Source organism: Rhinolophus sinicus, chromosome 7, assembly GCF_057876585.1.
Source record: "Rhinolophus sinicus isolate RSI-liver-muscle chromosome 7, RSI-T2T, whole genome shotgun sequence".
Taxonomy (NCBI): Eukaryota; Metazoa; Chordata; class Mammalia; order Chiroptera; family Rhinolophidae; genus Rhinolophus; species Rhinolophus sinicus.
The window spans coordinates 19,984,658-19,994,537 of record NC_142507.1 but is presented as its reverse complement, the minus strand read 5'-3'; positions in this window follow the sequence as shown (position 1 = coordinate 19,994,537).

Sequence of the window (9,880 nt, the reverse complement as noted above, 5' to 3'; positions counted from 1 at the left end):
AGCAATGAGAATGCAGCTGGTAAGAGAGAATAATACAGATCTCACCTCTTGCCTCAGTCGAAAAGAATGGCACTAAATAAATATTGTATGAGTTAAGACGATCTATTGGAAATGACAGAAACCCAAATCATCTTAAGCCAAACAGAGAGGTTGATTGGTTCTGATATCTACACTGCAGAAAGGGCTGAGGTGAATGAAGCTGGCTTCACGGGCAGCTAAGTCCAAGTATCTCTCCTTCCTCCCTCCTTCCCTCCTCTCTTCCTTCTTTTCTTCCTTCTTTTCACCCACCTTTTCTCTCTCTCCCTCTTTTCCTTCCTGTCTCTTATTCCTACCTTCAGTCTGGCCCTTCCTTCATCTTTCCTTTCTGCATGTCAGCTTTAAGTGCAAACGCACATCTTCCACACAGTAAGGGAACAAGGCTTCCAGAAGCCCTACTCACATCCTAATGGCTCTAACAGCAGAAAGAAAAGGTGGTAGAGAAACCAGTGCTATTTTAATCTTGAGGGACAGTTGATAGGCTTGTCTTGGGTTACATGCCGATCTCCCTGGCAGGGAAAGTAATATGACCAGCATGGCCTGTATCACATATCTCTGTCACCATAGTCAGAGCAGGAGGAGAGGAATCACCCCAAAAAAGGGGAAATGTTTTCAAAGAAAGGGTGAAAAAATAACATATGTGTTTACTACAAATGCCTGCAAAGCATTCAAAATTTCACTAAGTCAGTGTTAACCTTTTTTTCAGGTATAGAAATTTCTTACAACTTTGTTTTATGAATACAGAATGTGCCAAAAAAAAAATGTAAACACATTTTAAGAAAGGAAAAAACTGTATTAAAATTGTAATACTCAATATATACCGATAACAAAAGATGAATACGAGTTACGTTTGACTTCTGCAGTGACAAGAGGTGCTCAACGTGGTTACCATCAGGGTACAGACACTTCTGATTATGGCGAACTACTGCTTAAGCAATGTTGACCAAAGTGTTCATTTGTATACATTTTTTGGCACCCCTGATAGACACACACATATATATATATATATATATATATATATATATATATATATATATATATATATGTATGTATATGTATATATATATATATGTATATGTATATATATATTTATTTATATATGATTGTACATTTTCATATGTGAAGTTTCATGTGCGTCAATTATACCACCTGGATAACAACCTACCACAACAGATACTAGTTGGGAGGCAAGCTATGGTCAGACAGAGGTTTAGGTGTTGAAAGAAAGTGATGGAAGAGGTAACTTTCTCCTGGGATGTTTATATTATGGAGACTAGTATATTTTTTTCCAGAAGTTCTAGACTTTATGATAAAATTGTAAATATATATATATAATTTTTCCTCCTGGTTGTTCATTATTTGTGTATAGAAACACAACAGATTTCTGTATATGGATTTAGTATCCTGCAACTTTACTGAGTTCATCTATTAGTTCTTATAGAGTTTGGGAGAGTTTTTAGGGTTTTCTACATATAGTAGCATCTCCCCTGCAAATAATGAGAGTTTTGCTTCTTCCTTTCTGATTTGGATGCCTTACTTCTTTTTCTTGTCTGATTGCTCTGGCTAAGACTTCCAATACTATGTTCAATAGATGTGGTGATACTGGGCATCCTTGTCTTGTTCTTGATAACTTTGTAAGAAACTTCCAAACTGTTTCCAAAGTGGTTGTACATTTTATTTTTCCCTCAGCAGTCTGTGAGAGTCCCAGTTGTGTCATATCCTCACCAACACTTGGTATGATTGAGTTTTAAATTTTAGCCATTCTACTGGGTATGGAGTGGTATCTTATTGCATTTACCTCGTTATTAATGATACTGGGCATCTTTGAATGGGCATATTGTCCATTTTTGGATTGCACTTTTAAAATTTTTTAATTGGGTTGTTTCTCTACTTTAAGAGTTTCTTTTTATATGTTCTGGTTATAAGTTTTTTGTGTAATATATATGTTGTAAATATTTTCTCCCAGTCTGAGGCTTATTGAGGAATAACAAAACATAAATATTCTGTGTTTGCATCCTTTCAGCCCTACCCACCTGTGTGAGGGGAGGAGTCACGTGGAGATTAAGCTGTATAAAAACTCTTGAACAAGGATATTTGGAGAAATTTCGAATTGGTGAACACATCCATGTGCTGAGAGTGTGGGACACCCCAACTCCATGTGGACAGAATCTCCTGCATTCAAGATCCTTCTGGGCCTTACCTTATGTACCTCTTTACCTGGCTGTTCATTCATATCCTTTACAATAAACCAGTAATGTAAGTACAGTGACTTCCTTAGTTCTGTGAGCCATTCTAGCAAATTATCAAAACTTACGGGTCATGGGAATCCTTGACTTACAGCCAGTTGGTCAGAATATGGGAGGTCTGGGACTTGCAGTTGGCATTTGAAGTAAGGGAGTAGGGAGTATTGTCGGACTGTGCTCTTAAGCTGTGGTGTCTGTACCAATTTCTAGTGGTTAGTGTCAGAATTGAATTGAATTGGTGAACAGGCCGTTGGATCTCTGGAAAATCAGAAAATTGGTTGTTAGTGTGGAAAAACACCCAAAACTTGCCTTTTCATTTTCTTCGTGGTGTCTTTCAAAGAGAAAAGTTTTTACTTCTGACATAGTCTCATTTATTATTACTATTATTATTATTTTTGTCTTTCATACTTTTGTGACAGCGAAGAAATTTTCACTGAATCTAAGGTCTCAAAGATATTTTTCTCGCCCTATGTTTTCTTCTAGAAATTTTATAGTATTAGATTTTATATTTAGCTCTATGATCTACTTTGTTTATGATGTAAAGAGCTGAGTTTCTTTTTTTTATATACAAATATCCAATTGTTCCATCACCATTTGTTAAAAAGACAACATTCTTTGTCAACCTGCCACACATATATATCTCTTTAAACCATATACACATGGTTTATTCACAGAACATGGGAGTAATAAGAAGTACCCCAGGACTCTCCTAAATTGCAAATACAGTTTATTCTGTTCTATTGATCTGTATGTTAATGTTTTCACTAAAACCAAAATATTTTGATTACTACAAATTAAGCCTTAAAATCAAATAAGTTAAGCCTTACTTGTGAGAGATAGATCATCTCTTTCAAAATTCTTTCATCTATCACAAGTTCATTGAATTTTAACATATATTTTAGAATCAGCTTTTAAAATTTGTACAAAAATGTCAGCTGGATTATGGATTGGGATGGGGTCAAATCCAGAGAGCAATTTAAGGAAATTTGCATTTTTATATTATTGAGTCTTCCAATTTGTGAAAATGGTATTTTGATACCATTTGCTTATTTAGGTCATCTTTAATTCCCCTCTGCAATGTTTTATACCTTGCAGTATGAATGTATTGAACCTCTTTTGTTAGATTTATTCCTATGTATCTGTATCAGTCAGAGTTCAGTCAGAAAAGAAGATGTATACAGAGGGTGCCCCAAAAATGTATACACATTTTAAGAAAGGGAAAAAAAACTGTATTAAAATTATGCTGATGGTAACACATTGAGCACCTCTCGTAATTGCAAAAGTCAAACATGACTTGTATTTATCTTTTGCTATCAGTATATATTGACTATTACAATTTTAATACAGTTTTTCCTTCCTTAAAATGTTTATACATTTTTTGGCACCCTCTGTATATTTGTAACAGGAATCTGATCTAATTTGGAAAATGTCTAAGGCTGTTGTCTTTGTGTTTAATGCTAGAGCTTGAAGACATGGGTCTGGCAATCCTAAATGTAAGGTCGATGTAAAGCAAAGAACACCAAGACAGGCTGGAACCCATGAGCAAGCACCGTAACTTATGAGTATGAGTTGCCTGGAACCCATGAGGACATGCTGGACCCCTGTCAGTCCTCACTGCATTCACCATGATGAAGTGCCTGTCTTGTAAGAGAAGCTGACACCCTGAATCATGGAGATAAACCTGCACCTGGCTCAGCACTAGAAGCTGAAGGAGGATTCAAGGGACAGTGGAGTAGTGCACGCCTAGGTGTTGCCCCACACCAGCTAGTTAGCCAGCAGTTGAGCAAAAACATGAGTGAGCTACAAGACATTTGCCCCAACCTCTCAAGCAAATATGCAAAATGGTTGCTTCTTTACTTCTGTATTCCAAATCTTACATGAAAATATCTCATGTGGCCCACTCAAACTGGAAATATACAGGGAAGGGAATTATGGGAAACAGCTCGTCTGAGATGAGTTGACACGTTACAAAACCACACCAGTCCATTCTTTGTCATCTTGCCACCTATACACACCTCTTTAAACCATATTTAATTTCCAAATAGAAATAATAACAAAGTGATGTTTTTACCAAACATAAGGCATGCCGCAAAAACAGGGTAACTCTTTCCACAAAAATAGAAGCAAAGATCCTTCTTTTTCTTTGGTTGATGTTCATTCTTCTTCCAGATGATTCACACTCTCCTAATTTGATAGCTTGTTACTAAATATTGAAATATAAAGTAAGTTACTGTTAACACATCTTATGTCAGATAGGAGAATATTGTGAACGGGGAGGAAAATAAAAAAATTTGGTTAATACAAACATTCATATCAAAATAGGAATAAATGCCCTTAACTATTACAGTACTTGGTTCTCTAAATGGTCACATGTCATAGCTGGTATTTATAACTAAACTCTTCTGTTACCCATTCAAAATTTCCTTTGCCTTCAGGAAGTGCCTCAGGTCGTGCTGGCACTCTTGGATGACCCAGATCTTCATTCCTGAATGGTCTGGTCATTAGCAGTCCTGCCCAAATTGAGTTTTTGTAGTTTCCATTGACTTGAATCTCAGAACATGAAAGTACTAAGAAGTGCCGTGGGGGATCTCCTGCATTCCAGACGTACTGCTCCTTATCCCAGTTTGGAGTAGCAATCCAATTGTCACATAAGGTCATGATCAATCATGTCAGCCAATATACTACCTACCTTCTAGTCTGTTGGTTCAATGGCTAAAGGATCACAGAGTCACCAGACAGTTTCAACTTCCAGTTTAATGGAATTATTGTTGTTTCCCCTGGTGGAAACACTCCTCCCTTTGGAATTAAGATCACCAGATTGGCAGAGTCTCAAGTTGCAGAAACAGGAAACACAAATTTTTCTCGTTGATCAACAGGACTCAGAGGAAGACATTTCCAATCCCTGATTGCTGGGTGTGGGAGAAACAACTGATTTAGAGCATATACTGCGTCTTGGAGGAAACTCTTCCACCTCCCCAGGGTGCTGCCACCAAACTGATGCTGAGTCCTCAAAAGGCCACTCTACCAGCTGCTTCAGGATAGTGGGGACTATGGTAAGACCAGTAAATTCCATGAGCCTGGGCCCACTGCCACACTGCATTTGCCATGAAGTGACTTCTTTGATATATGGAATACCATGTATAGATAAGGCATTCTGTAAGGCCATGGATGGTGGTTTTGACAGAAAAAGCACTGTAAACAGGGAAGGCAAATCCATATCCAGAGTAACAATCTATTAATGTGAGAACAAATCACTGCCCCTTCCGTGATAGGAATAGTCCAGAGTAATCAACCTGCCATTAGGTAACTGGCTAATCACTCGGGGGAATGGTCCATAGCTGGTATTCACTGTTAGCCCCTGTTACAGGTTGGGCACTGAGTAGCGGCAGTAGTCAAGTTGGCCTTGGTGAGTGGAAGTCCATGTTGCTAAGCCCAAGCATAACTTCCATCTGTGCCACCATGGCCATTTTGTTCATGAACCCATTGAGCCATGACAGAATTGGCTGAGAAATAAAGCAGACTGGTATCCACAGAACGGGTCATCCTCTCCACTTGGTTATTAAAGCCCGCCTCTGCTGACATCACCATTTAGTAAGCATTCATGTGGAACACAAATAGATTCACGTTCTTTGCCCTTTCTGTCAGGTCTACCCACTTCTTCCTTCACCCAATGGCTGGCATTTGCACTACCTTGAGAGAGAGAGCCTCCTCAAAATGTGTGCACTAGACACCTCACTTGTCTCATCTTAGTCCTGGCCCAGGTTCATAGCTCCAATTTCAAGCTACTGAAAGACTAACAAAATTCTATTTTAGAACTTCCACTACCTAAATTTTTAGAAATTGGGGAGAATGGGAAAGATGCTAGAAGACTGAAAAAGCATAACTATTGACCAATCCTGTGCAGAAATTTCAGAAACCTTTCAATCCTGCATCCTTTTACATAATGTCTATTACATGCCAGGCTGGTCAGGTTGGACTTTATGCTGAAGATAGTAGGGAGTCATTGAAGAGATTTACAGTCCTGTAAAAAGACTGATACATGTGTGGAAATTTCTTCTGATTGCAGTGTGGACCATGGAAAAAAGAGGGGAGGGATTAGAAACAGGGAAGACACACATTCTTCTTGAATGAGCATAAAAGAAGTAGTGGTCATGATACCTCAATAAAGCTTATAAGAAAAGAAGTCGTATTCAGTTCTTCTCATGCTAGCCCAGCCTAGGGGTGGGGGAAGGGGGTAGTATTGGAGTAAGACCAAAAGAGAAGTTTCAAAGATGAGATGATACAGAGTCTTAGAAAAATATGTAGATAACAAGGAGATGAGAAAAAGGGGAAGGCGCATTCCAGGTAAAGAGTGTCAGGACGATAGATATCTAGTTTAAGAATTACCAGAGTATGTACAACGGGTGAAACCATCAGAGTGGTTAATATGACCCCGGACAAGATAATCTCAGGGACCATCAGCCCCTAGGGAAGAAACTCTGGGAAATTCTAGTGCATGCAATGGTACTTAAATAGGAGTATGTGTGTGCACGTGCATCCACGCGCGGCGGCCTGACAATTAAGTTTGGGAACTTGTTGCAACAATGTTGCAACCTTTTTTTGATATCAGATGGATTATTCATTATGAATTTGTACCAACTGGACAGTTAACCAAGTTGACTATTTAGAAGTGCTGAAAAGACTGTGTGAAAAAGTTAGACGACCTGAACTTTTCACCCACAATTCATGGCTCTTGCATCACGACAATGCACCAGCTCACACGGCACTGTCTATGAGGGAGTTTTTAGCCAGTAAACAAATAACTGTATTGGAACACCTTCCCTACTCTCCTGATCTGGCCCCAATGTCTTCTTTCTTTACCCAAAGATAAAGAAAATATTGAAAGGAAGACATTTTGATGACATTCAGGACATCAAGGGTAATACGACAACAACTCTGATGGCCATTCCAGAAAAAGAGTTCCAACATTGCTTTGAAGGGTGGACTAGGCACTGGTGTCGGTGCATAGCTTCCCAAGGGGAGTACTTCGAAGGTGACTATAGTGATATTCAGCAATGAGGTATGTAGCACTTTTTCTAGGATGAGTTCGCGAACTTAATTTTCCAACCGTGTGTGTGTGTGTGTGTGTGTGTGTGTGTGTGTGTGTGTGTGTGTGTACAGATATCCCCTGCTTTTTGAAAGTTCACTTTATGCCACTTGGCTCTTACAAAAGACCTACACTAGTACCTGTTTTCATTAACAGAAAGAAATCCAAAGAGGATTTTCATTTTCTCAAGAAAAAGCGAACAGGGAAAATAACACTCAGTGTTTCTTTTGCAAAGGGCCATTATAGAGGCAGCACTCACCCACAACAGCAAGAGTGGCCCACCCAGCTCCTTCCCCAGGAACCTCACTCAACATCCCAGCATCAAGCTGCCAGAGCTTTGAACTGTGTCTGTGAGCGTCTGTGCTTCATCTCGATTTAGTTTGTGCATCTGCTAGCAAGATGTGTCCTAAGGTAACTGCTTCTTTGCTTTACCCTATTTCAGTTTATGAAAGGTTTCATAGGAAGGCTCTACTTTCAGATAGAAGGGAAAAATTGTACCTGGGTACTAACTATTCTCCAGTTCCTCGTTGTGAGCCTCAGGTAATTAATTCATTTAACTTCTCTCAGGCCCAGTTTCCTCTTCTGCCCGATACTTTGAAGGTTGTTTAGGGGACTACGTAAAATCCAACTTGATGCCCTCATGTATTAATTAGTTGCTCACAAATGGCAGTTACTATTACAAATATTAATAATGGCAATGTGAAGACTTACATAGCTACGTGGATTTGTGAATGTCTCCCCCAAAACTAATAATTAATGTATGTTACCCTGAAATAGGATTTTGGATCGATTCTCTCTTTGGGCTTATTCTCGCTTTGGACTTATTCAAAATATTAACAATAGCTTCAACGGAAAATAAAATAGGTTTTTTATTACATTTAAAATGACATCAAGCTGGGAGGAAAGTATGTTTGATAACAAATTAAAATTCAAAAAGGAAGCAAAATGATAGCAAGTTAGACTATTAGGCACAACTAGCAAATTTAAAAGGAAAAAAAAAAAGACAGCAAATAAACTTACATTAACTTTCTTTTTGCTCTTCAAACACGCTGAGTTAATTCTTGTATTATGGCCTTTGCACTAGTTTTTTTCCCTTGCGAGGAATGTTCCACTCACTTGGCTGGCTCCCTGGTGTCACTTAGAACAGCTCAAAAATCATGTTTTTCTAACGGCTTCTTTGAGCATTTAAATCTTAACACTGTCCTCCTACCTATTGGCAAGTTACCATTTTATATCATTGCCTTCATGGCATTTCTCAAAGTCTAACAGGTTTTCATTTCATGAAACTCAATTGGAATATGGCAGGCGTTTCCCTTTGCCTAATGCCCATTTCTCTGACAAGAATCTTTGATGGCATTCACAAATCTAAGGCCCAACATATACTATTATCTGGACTCTGTCTAGATTCAGACCTGCCCTGCTGGTCCCATATTCAACTTCCTTCCTTCTTCTTTTCAGGGAGTTGCAGACTCCAAGCTAGAAAAAGAGCTACTAGTGAAAGCTATTGGGGAGAACAAAATAGGGAGGCCATTGTCTGTCCTCTGAATGGAGCAGACTTTTGTTTCTTGTTTTGGTTGGCAGGAAGTGAGGGAGAAATTGCTGGATTCCAAACTTTGTTCTTGCCAGCAGCTTTGCACCATTTCATCTGACCCAGTAGGTTCACACTAGCAATTGCAAGCTCCACTGTTTGTTTGTCTGTTTGTTTGTTTGTTTGATAATACTTTATGGGAAATTGTCTTAGAAAATTGTCTGATTTTTGCAATAGATTAGTAGTTGGTCTTTTCATTCTATTACTGGCATCTTTATTGCTATTTCAGAGAAAGATTAACAAGGCTCACTTAAGGACTACTATCAGACAGCATTTAACCACGTCAGCCTCCCAACTCATACCCCTTGGAATTCTTTTCGTATACTGTTGACTAGTTAAGGGGTAGGTTGTTTTTTTAAACACGAAAGAATAACTTTATATTTATACCTATTAAGCTTCACCTTGTAGAATAGGTTACTATCCCAACCTGTTGAGATCTTTTTAAAATCTGTTTCCATCATTTTTCCCCTTAGTTATATGCAGCTTTATATTTTCTGAGATATAATAGGTTATGTTCATGGTTAGAAATTTAGCAGTATTATTTAACTCCTTTGTTTGAATATTGAAATATAACTGACATGCAGACATATATTTAATTAAAATATAACATAAAGATTTGCCTGCTTATATATATTTCATTAAAGTATAACTTACTATTACTGACATTTCTAAGCCCCTTTGTTGCCTCCCAATTGTTAACATTACCCTGGTCCCCAAAAGGTAACCCTTCTTATCCTAACTTCTAAAACCATAGATTAGTTTTGCCTTTTATTATACATTATATAAGTGGAATCATATGGCACACATTCTTTTGTATCTGGCTTGTTTTATTTAATGATGTATTTGTAAGTTTCACACTTGTGGTTGCACATATCAATAGCTAATTTATTTTCATGTTTACAGTATTCCACTGTATGACTATACCAT